General features: G+C 40.4%; 1 pseudogene; it reads right to left on the reverse strand.

The window, feature by feature from the left end:
• Positions 1–7233: 7233 nt before the first annotated feature.
• LOC122239744 lies at positions 7234–8261 on the reverse strand (annotated as a pseudogene).
• Between the last annotated feature and the right edge of the window lie 2883 nt (positions 8262–11144).

Consider the following 11144-nt stretch of genomic DNA (forward strand, 5'->3'; position numbering starts at 1 on the left):
ATCCTCGCCAACGTCTGTTGTTGCCTGACTTGTTAATGTTATCCATTCTGACATGTGTCAGGTAGTATCTCATTAGGGTTTTGATTTGCATTTCCGTGATGATGAGTGATGTGGAGCATTTTTTCATGTGTCGGTTGGCCATCAGGATGTCTTCTTTGGAGAAGTGTTTATTCATGTCTTTTTCCCGTTTCTTCACTGGATTGTGTTTTGGGTGTTGAGTTTGATAAATTCTTTATAGATTTTGGATACTAACTCTTTATCTGAGATGTCATTTGCAAATATCTTCTCCCATTCTGTCAGTTGAATTTTAGTTTTGCTGATTGTTGCCTTCACTATGCAGAAACTTTTGATTTTGATGAGGTCCCAGTAGTTCATTTTTGCTATTTTTCCCCTTGCCTCCTCTGTCATTTTTTATTTTATTTATTTGGGTCCTTTCCTTTTTCTTATTGATCAAACTGGATAGTGGTTTATCATATTTGTTAATTCTTTCAAAGCACCAGCTTTTAGTTTCATTGATTTGTTCTACTGTGTTTTGGTTTCGATAGCACTAATTTCTGCTCTAATCTTTAGTATTTCCTGCCTTCTGCTGGTTTTGTGTTTTATTTGCTGTTCCTTTTCCAGCTCTTTAGTCATAAGGTTAGGTTGTGTATCTGAGATCTTTCTTCCCTCTTTAGGAAGGCCTGGATTGCTATATACTTTCCTCTTATGACCGCCTTTGCTGCATCCTAGAGGTTTGCGTTGTGGTGTTATCATTTTCATTGACTTCCATATACTTTTTAATTTCTTCTTTAACGGCTTGGTTAGCCCATTCATTCTTTAGTAGGTTCTTCAGTCTCTAATTATTTGTTACCTTTCCAAATTTTTTCTTGTGGTTGATTTTGAGTTCATGGCATTGTGGTCTGAAAATATGCATGGTATGATCTCGATCTTTGTGTACTTACTTAGGGCTGATTTGTGTCCCAGTATATGGTCTATTCTGGAGAAAGTTCCATGTGCACTGTAGAAGAGTGCATATTGTGTTGCTTTAGAATGAAATGTTCTGAATATATTTGTTAAGTCCTTCTGGTCCAGTGTGTCATTGAAAGCCATTGTTTTCTTGTTGATTTTTTGATCAGGTGATCTGTTCATTGTTGTGAATGGGGTGTTGAAGTCTCCTACTATTATGGTATTCTTATCGATGAGTTTCCTTATGTTTGTGATTAATTGATTTCTATATTTGGGTGCTCTCACAGTTGGCGCATAAATGTTTACAATTGTTAGGTCTTCTTGGTGGATAGACCCTTTGATTATGAATGATATAATGCCATTCTGCATCTCTTGATGCAGTCTTTATTTTAAAGTCTAGATTGTCTGATATCAATATGGCTACTCCGGCTTTCTTTTGTTGAACATTAGCATGATAGATGGTTCTCCATCCCCTTGTTTTCAATCTGGAGGCATCTTTAGGTCTAAAGTGGGTCTCTTGTAAAAAGCATATAGATGGATCTTGTTTTCTTCTCCATTCTGTTACCCTATGTCTTTTGATTGGGGCATTGAGTCCATTGACGTTTAGAGTGAGTACTGAAAGATAGGAGTTTCTTGCTATTATGATGCTTGTAGAGTTGGAGTTTATGGTGGTGTTCTTTGGTCTTTCTAACCTTTGTTGATTTTGGTATTTATTTATTTATACAGATATATTTTCATCTTTTCTCCCCTCAGAGATTCCCCCTTAAAATTTCTTGCAGGGCTGGTTTAGTGGTCACAAACTCATTTAATTTTTGTTTGTATGGGAATCTTTTTATCTCGCCTTCTATTTTGAATGACATCCTTGCTGGATACAGAATTCTTGGCTGCATATTTTTCTGATTTAGCACACTGAATACATCCCGCCACTCCTTTGTGGCCTGCCAACTTTCTGTGGATAGGTCTGCTAAACCTGATCTGTCTTCCCTTGTAAGTTATGGACTTTGTTTCCCTGTTGGTTTTATGATTCTCTCCTTGCCTGAGTACTTGGTCAATTTGACTATGATGTGCCTTGTGGATGGTCAGTTTTGGTTGAATCTAATGGGAGTCTTCTGTGCTTCCTGGATTTTGATGTCTGTGTCTTTGCCCAGGTTAGGAAAGTTTTCCACTATGATTTGCTCACATAACCCTTCCACCCCTATTTCTCTCTTCCACTTCTGGGACCCCTATGATTCTCATGTTGTTCCTTTTTAATGAGTCACTGATTTCTGTAATTCTTAAATCTTGCTCTTTTGCCTTAATCTCCTCTTTTTTTCTGCTTCATTATTCTCTATAAGGTTGTCCTCTATAACCCTGATTCTCTGTTCTGCCTCATTCATCCGTGCCACCGCTGCATCCAACTGTGATTGCAGCTCAGTTATAGCATTTAAAATTTCATTCTGGCTATTTTTTACTTCTTTTATCTCTGCAGAAAAGGATTCTAATCTATTTTTGACTGCAGCTAGTATTCTTATTATGGTGATTCTAAATTCGGGTTCAGACATCTTGCTTGTCTCTGTGTTGATTAAATCCCTGGCTGTCGTTTCTTCGTGGTCTTTCTTTTGGGGTGAATTCCTTCGTTTTGTCATTTTGAAGGGAGAAAAGGAATTAATGAGGTTACAAAATTGAAATTAAAAGATAAAATTACAGAAATATTAAAATTAAAAATTAAACACACACACACAAATTGAATGGAATATGCTAGATCCTAGGTGTGTTTTAGTCTGGGTGTTGAAAGTGGTTTGACAGATTAGAGGAAAAAAATGGGAGGGGGAGGAAAAAAAAGGAAATAATTTGAGAATTTGAAAAAATGAATACACTGAAGTAGACTAAAATGAGATGATGGGAGTAAAATAGAGTTTGAAAAAATATACAGAAAACTAAAGAATATAGTAGAAAAAATAAAGAAAAATATTTTTAATAAAAATTAAAAATAAATGTGATTTTTTTCTTTTCCTGTATTCTAGAAAAAAGAGAGGAAACAAAAAAGAGAGAAAAGATACAAAAAGGAAAAAAAGGAAATCATTTGAAAATTCAAGAAGTGAATACACCGTAGTAGACTAAAATAAAATGATGGAAGTAAAATAGAATTTGAAAAAATTTACATAAAAGCAATCAATATAGTAAAAAAAAAAAAAGAAAAATATTTTTAATAAATTTGAAAGTAAAATGAAGTTTTTTCTCATTCTGTATCCCAGAAAAACTACAGAAATGAAGAAGAGAAAAAAAGAAAAAGAAAGAAAAAGTAAAAAGGAAACTATTTGGAAATTTGAAAACGGGAATACACTGAAGTAGAGTAAAAGAAAATGATGGAAGTAAAATAGAATTTGAAAAAAAATTACAGAAATGTAAAAAATATAGTAATAAAAATTAAAGAAAAATATTTTTAATAATAATTGATAATAAAAATAATTTTTTTCTGTTTCTGCATTCAAGAAAAAGAAAAGAAGTGTAAAAGAGAAAAAGAAAAAAAGAAAGAAAATTGACTAGATGAACCTGCTAACAGATTGAAGTAGGACTGAAATTACTTCATTATTCCCTAGATGTCAGTCTATGTAGCTCTTTATAGTCCTTAAAGTAAGCGGCAGTAAGACTTGTGTTCCTGAAGAGCCCTGTTGGCCCAGTTGGGCGGGGCTCAGTGTAATGGCTCTGCTGTCCATTAGATGGCGCTTTTAGGCACCTGGGGTGGATTGTTGCGGTGCTTGTAGGTGCGAATGCACATGCGCGGGAGAGGTGAAAATGGCGCCTCCCAGCTACCCAGTCTGTTCTCCTGGATCAGCAATTGCGCACCCATCCTCTGTCTTCAGCCCTTGTCCACTCCTCGCTCCTTCACTCTCTGTGACCAAGCCCCAGGCCGCACCTCTCTCCCAAGTTTTGTCACAGACGTGGCTGTTTTCCCCTGTCCCTTACATCCAAAGGACCACGGCTTTGACCTGTTCTGCCCCTCTGTGGGAGGGTCTCACCAAGCAATGTCCGAATGAGCAATGGCCAAATATCGGCTGCAGCTAGGAACGCTTGCTGGACCCTGTTGTTGTCGGTGCCCCGAGACTGTGGCCAGGTGCCAGCCCACCCCAGAAAAAGTTCATGAGAGAGTGTAGCAGCAGCGTTTCATGGATGGTGGAAAATCACAACACACGTCTGGCACCAGGCTTCACCCTAAACGACCTTGTTCCAGCACCAGCGAATGTGGCCGTTTTCCGGGGTCTGCTGGGACCAGATGGCTTTGGCAGTCTCCTCCAAATGTCCTTCCAGCAGTGCAACTGCCTCTCCCGGTGTGGCCTGAGAACATCCCGGACCCCACTCTGTTCCTGGGATTCTCCCTTCCCACCAGAGCACCTCCAGGTATCGAGCTGTGGAGTTGCAGCCTTTGCACTCCCCTTGTTTACAGTCTTAGTGGAATTTACATACTCTCCTTTCTCCTTTCTCCCTTTTTAGTTGAGTCCCTGTGGCTGTTTCCAATTTTCCACGTTCTCTCCAGCTGCTTTTGGGGAGGGGTGCTTTTCCTTTATTCTCCCCCACTCCCCAGTCTCTGTCCTCTCTCTGCCTGCAAAAGCACCTCCCTTCCTGCAGCTTCTTGCTCCCCAAGGTCCCTTCTCCATGCCATGTACTGTTGAATTCGGTGGTTCAGGTTGTGCAGATTGTTGTGTTAATCCTCAATCAGTTTTCTAGGTGTGTAGGATGGTTTAGTGTTGGTCTGGCTTGAATTTCATGGATGCGAGACACACAAAAATCTTTCACGTTGTTCCGCCATCTTGTCTCCTCCCCCATTGACTGCCTGATTTTCAACTGAACATTTGAGGATATTATGCCACTCCCTTCTTTCCTGCACGTTTCTGTGGACACTTCTGCCATAGTCTTTTTTTATCTTCCCGTATTCATTAGCAAACTCTTCTGTCTTCATGCTTATAGGGTTTTTTTAATCTGTGTATTTTGTGAATTTTACTATGTTATGTCTCAGAGTTGGGCTGTGTTTTTTTTTTAATTTTAATGGGAGTTCTCTGTGACTCATACATGTGGATGTCTGTTTCCTTCACCATTTAGTGGAAATTTTCCACTCTAATGCACTCAGACAAAACTTCTCCCCTTTTTTTCTCCCTCCCTTCTTCTTCTGGGTCTCCTTTGAAAAGAATTTTATTACACTTTATGGAGTTGCTGATTCCCTAAGTATATGTTTGTGATGTAATATTTTAATTTTCCTCTTCTTTCCTGCTTCGTTTCTCACAAAATTTTATCTTCCATGTCAGTTACTCATTCATCTGCTTCTTTCTGCCTTGAGTTCATTATATCCAATCAGGTTCACATTTCGGTTACAGCATTTTAAAAGTTTCAGCCTGACTGGGTTTTAGGTCTTTTCCATCTGTAGTCAGGATATCCTCATGTCTTCTAGGCTTTCTCAAGCACAGCTAGTATCCTTATGATAATTTTTAAAAGTTCAGTTTCCTTATGATAGGTATTAAATTCTGTTTGAGGCTTATTATTTATATGTTGTTTAATTATATCCTGGCAATGTCCTTTTATGGTTTTTTCTTTTGGAATGAATTCCTCCATCAGTCTGTATGTCCATGTTTCCTCTTTCTTAAGTGTTTTAGGAAAATCCTGTTATGTTTTCTGCTTCTAGAGTAGTGTCTTTTTTGAGAAATGTTTACATACTGTTGACAACCTGACATTCTGGAAGCATTTCTTGCATGTGCTGTGTGCACTGTGCTGTCATGTATTTGCTGCTCTGTCCCTGAGGTCAGTCCTCTGCAGAGTTCTCCTTGCCTCTAGGGGAGAGTTTTTCAACTTTGTCCATAGTGTTGTGAGTTTTAACTAGGTGAGTTTGGTCTCCTTATTAAAGGAGGCTAATTCCTATTTCCCCTAGAGGTGAAGCTATGCCTGACTATATGGTCAGTAGACTTGGTGCCTGTGGGGGTATATGGTGGTCTTTGGAGGGAGGGGTGCAATGGTGGTCTGGGTTCTAGGCACTCTTTCCCTAGTAAGGAAGCACCTGAGGAAGGAAAGGTGGGTATGGCTTGGTGTCAGTGGCTCAGTATCTACTGGGGGGTGTTTTGCTGCTCACTGAATTCTGTCCATGATAATTGGTGGGAGGAAATATTGGCATCAACTCCTTCTCTAGTCCCTGCAGTTGGATTTCCAGCCACCCCTGTTCAGGAAGCCCTCACATAGAGAGAACAGTCTGTACTCATGGGTCCCAGGCTTCCTTCAGAACCCGGCCTTCACCCTGCCTTTGTCCAATCCATTGGCACACCTGGCAGCTCAGGGCTCTTATGTTTTATCTCAGGAGCTCTAGCTGGGTTTGAGTACACCAAATTGTTGAACTCAATGTGACAGGGACCCCACTGATCCTCTGGGACAGTGTCTTGCTGTGATGTGGTTGGAACTGGTTATCCCAGAAGGGCAGATGCATGAACACTAGGAGCTTGGAGTTCTTGGTGAGGAAGAACAAGAAGGGAGCGTTCAGTTAGCTGCTCTCGGCAGAGGCTCCTATGCTAATGACCAGGGCAGTGCAATGGTGCCTGTCAGCTCTCCTGCCCCATGAGAGGCAATGTCCTGTCTCCTAAATGCACTCCAAGAAGGTAACTTTCTCATCCGATATGACCCAGGGGATCCTCAAACCGCAGCAGTCCCTATGGGCCTCAGGGCTCCTTCTCCACAGGAGCACTGCTATGCCCACCAGGGTCCACCCCAGTGATGGCATGGAGTTCTAAATCTTCAGTTTTTGAACTCGACATTTACAGCAGGTTGACATGTCATGATTACCTTTATGTGTCATCTTGACTGCGTCATGGGTGTCCAGATTCACAACTGTTTCTGTGTATGTCTGTGATGAGTTTCCAGAAGAGATTGGCATTTCCATCCGTTGTTTCTTTCTACCTGGGCATCACCCATTCCATCACAGTTCTGAGTAGAATCCGATGCAGAGGGAGGAAGAATTCCCTCATTTTTACTTCCCATGTGCTTGATTGAACTGGAACATTGGTCTGCTCCTGCCCTTGTTCTTAGAGTTACATCATAGGCTCTGCAGTTCTGAGACTAGACACTAGTTCAGAATCAGGCGAGAATTATACCATTGGTATTCCTGGCTCCCCAACTTGTGACAGTAGATCATGGGACTTCTCAACATATTTTGTCACGGAAACCAATGTGCTTTGGGTTCTGTTGCTCGAGCGAATCCTGACTAATACATGGAGATGATTTATCTCTTGTTTAGAGGAATTGAATAAAGCTGTAGCTCATTTAAATTCGTGAGTAGCAAAGTGCCATGAAGGAAGTGTCACGTTGTTTGATTGGGACACGGGCTGGGTGAAGATAATGGGGAGCTGTGGGAGCTTGTGGTCCTGGCTGCACAGGGAGTGCATCTGGGACTCATGTAAATGTTCAGCTATTGTGCCTCAGGAAATCTGTAATTCACTCATGTTGAGGGACGGGAGAAAGCAATGCAAACAACTGTGTCTTTGTGCATGTTAGGGTAGTTTTCCTAGGAAAACAATGATCTAATTCACACAGGTAATAGGTAAACACAGAATCCTGTGTCCAGAGAGGCTCCCTGGAGAAACTGCTGTGTGGACAGGAAGCCCCAGACCCTGAAAAGAAACCTGCCTGTAACCTCCATCTTAACCTGCTCCTGGAAACACAAAGCAGAATTGTGCATAGTGTGCGCCCCCTGGTGGTGGTGATCCCCTCCTGCAGGGAGGTTTGTGTCTGGGCTCCCAGTGAGGTCCCCTCACCCTGTGTCTTGCACAGTAATATGTGGCCTTGTCCTTGGCCCGCAGGTTGTTCATCTGCAGATACAGCGTGTTCTTGGAGTTGTCTCTGGAGATGGGGAATCGGCCCTTTACTGAGTCTGTGTAGTACGTGCTACTTCCATCATCATAAATATATGTGAGCCACTACACCCCTTCCCTGGAGCCTGGCGAACCCAGCTCATTGCATATCTACTGCAGGTGAATCCAGAGGCTACACAGGTGAGTCTCAGGGACCCCCCAGGCTGCATCAGGTCTCGTCCAGACTCCACCAGCTGCACGTCACACTCGACACCTGCAGACACCAGACATCTTGGTCAGGAAACTGTCACACATCCACTGTTTCTCACTCTTATCCACTCACATACTCAGTGTCTCCCATTCACCATGAATTACCTTTTAAAAGAGCAACCAGGAAAACCCAGCCCAGCACAAACTCCATGGTGAGGTGTCTGTTCTGTCCTGATCAGAGAATGGGAACACCTGGGACTCCCGGGGCTGGGGCTCCTCTCCCAGCTGCAGAGTCTGGGATGGGCTGGTTTTATCAGCACAGAGAGGACCCCATTTGCATGTGCTCTGACATATATATCAAGCTCCAGTCTTAGATTTGATTCTTTAAAAGTGAACTACAGGTTTAGGGACGCACTTGTAGTTTAGTTTGTGTAGATGGTGCTGTGACAATTTGAATAATTGTATTCAGTGAGTACAGGTGTATTTGCAGTCCTGTGTGCATTTTTACAGGTCTTTCATCCACATAGATCATTTTCACTCTACAAGTGTTTTACATACTTTTGGAAGTTTAACCCAAAATACTTCATTCTCTGCCATTTTCACTTGTATAATTTTGTTATTTATTTTGCATGTATTTTCATGCTGGTGTGTAGAATCACAGGTGGTTTATTTTTATTTATTTCCTTTGTTCATTTACATCCTGCTCTTTTCCTCATTTAAAAAAACTGGTTCTAATATTTTTTGTGGAATCTCTAGGGTTTTGTTATGTTTAAGATCAATGTCACCTGCAAACAAGTAATTTTCCTTCCTCCTTACTGATTTAAATGTCTTTTATTTTTTTTTATTCCGTATTTTTTTTCTGGTTACGACTTCCAGTTGTAGGAGAAGAAAGCTTTTCCCTTCTTTTCTTCTGGGATTTAGCCAGTGTAAGGATTCAATTGACATAAGACCTATCTACAGGAGAGAATAAATTTCATTTTGTAAGTGCATGGCCTTCCTAATGACATGACACCCAGAGAAAGGACAAAGCAGGTGGCACTTGTGTCTTTCAGACAAAAAAACATTGGGTTTGGCAAGAGTTAAGTTTGGGGTATTATGTTAGTCACCAAGTAAGTAGGTTTGTTTGCATAGCCTTCTTGTCCCTGTGTTCCTTATTGTGGTGCTAACGATGGTTCTTCCCTCTTGGTACATGGGAGGGAGATTTATATCCTGCTGTCAAGGGACAATGGAGAGTCTGAGGGTACTTGTACTCTTTCTCAAGTGACTTTCACCTAAATAATCAGTGTGACAAGATGACATAGTTTGAGGTGGCATATGTATTCTTCACGTTATCATGGGGAATACTTGTGTTAGGGGTGACCATCATTACCTGGCTCCTGATTTGACAGGAAATCCTTCAGCATTTTACCGTTCAATATGCTGTCAGGTGTGGGCTTTTCATAGTGGCCATGATCATGTGGAGGTAATTTCCTTCGGTCCCTTTTTAATTGGGTTCTTTTTAAATGATGAACATGTGTTGAATTTTGTCTAATGTTTTTTTGAATCAATTAATGATGGCTTTGATTCAGTCATTCCCTCTGGTAATGGAGGATATCACATTTATGCATCTGTGTATGTTAAAGGATCCTTGCATCCCTGGAGTGAATCCCACTGGATTATGTTGTATGATCCTCTCAATGTTCTGTTGAATTCAGTATGCTCAGATTTTGTGAAGGAATTTTGCATGTATGTTCATTTGAGATAGTGACCTGTAGTTTCCCTTCTTGTGGTGTCTTTCTTTGGTTTTGGTGTGAAAACAATGCTGTCCTCACAAATTTCATTTGGGAGTGCTGTTTTTTTATGAGTGGTTTGTAATAGTTTGAGAAATATTGGCATTAATTTCTCTTTAAATACTTAGTAGAAGTTTTAATAAAGACATGGACTCCTATGCAGATTTCTTGGAGGGTGAGGCTTTAGATAGAGAAATCTTATTAATTTTTCTTTTGTTCATTTTGTATTTTTCCATGAAACAGTGTTGGTGGACTACATTATGGCATAAAATGTGTAATTTGTTCCTGGTGATCTAATTGTTGGCCTATAAATACCTAAGTTTTTCTTTAATGATCCTTTTCATGTCTTTATTTCAGTTATGTCTCCATTTTCAATTCTGATTGCATTTGTTTGAGTCTTCCCTGTTTCCCCAGGCTACCTATTTGTTTCAAATTTTATATACTTTTCCAAATACAAATTTTTATGTAATTGATTTGTTTTCTGTATTTGTGATAGTCTCTATTTTCTGTCTGCTTTATATTTTTATGTTATTTTTATGTTTATCTTGTTATGTCAGTAAAAATGCCAATGACTTTTTTAAGGAACCTGAAAAATATACAATTCATATGAAAGCACACAACACATGGAAGCAACAAAACAATCATGACGTCGAGAGAACCTGGAGACATCACACTTCTCTCTTTCTAAAGATATTGCAGAGGTACATTAACCACAACAGTGTGCTGCTGGCATCAAATGAGACATTTAGACCAGTGGAGCTCATTACGGAGCCCAGAAGTAGAAGTTTGCAGATGCAGTGAGCAAATCCTCCACGAGATTTCCAACAATGCACAGTGGGGGGAGGAGAGTGTCTCTTAAACGTGGTGTTGACTAGGGGCACCTGTGTGGCTTGGTAGGTTAAGCATCCCACTTCCACTCAGGTCATGATCTCACAGTTTGTGGGTTCGAGCCTCACATCAGGCTCCTGCTGACAGCTCAGGGCCTGGATTCTGTTTCTGCCTCTATCTCTGTGCCTCCCTACTCATGATCTGCTCTCTCCCTCAAAACCAAAGTAATAATTAAAAAATAGTATTGATATATACATGCAAAATAATAACATTTGGCCATAATCTTGCTTCATACATATACGTCGACACAAAAAAATCTTAAAATGGATGAAGGATTAAGAAGAACACTTGAACCTAAATGCCTTCAAAGAAAACATGAAAGATAAATATGACATTCACTTGAGAATGATTGATTTGATATAAAAGCAAAGTCACAGAGAACAAAGCAGGCAAGGGGGACTACATCATACCAGAAAAGGGGCAAGCAAATATTTGCAGAGCTAGAAGGCAGTCTATGGGAGGGTAGACATTATAATAAAAAATATTGAAAAGGAGTTAATATCCAAAATGCAGGAGAGACAATAAGGAGTTC

This window comes from Panthera tigris, chromosome B3 (genome assembly GCF_018350195.1).
Source record: "Panthera tigris isolate Pti1 chromosome B3, P.tigris_Pti1_mat1.1, whole genome shotgun sequence".
In the NCBI taxonomy this organism is placed as follows: Eukaryota; Metazoa; Chordata; class Mammalia; order Carnivora; family Felidae; genus Panthera; species Panthera tigris.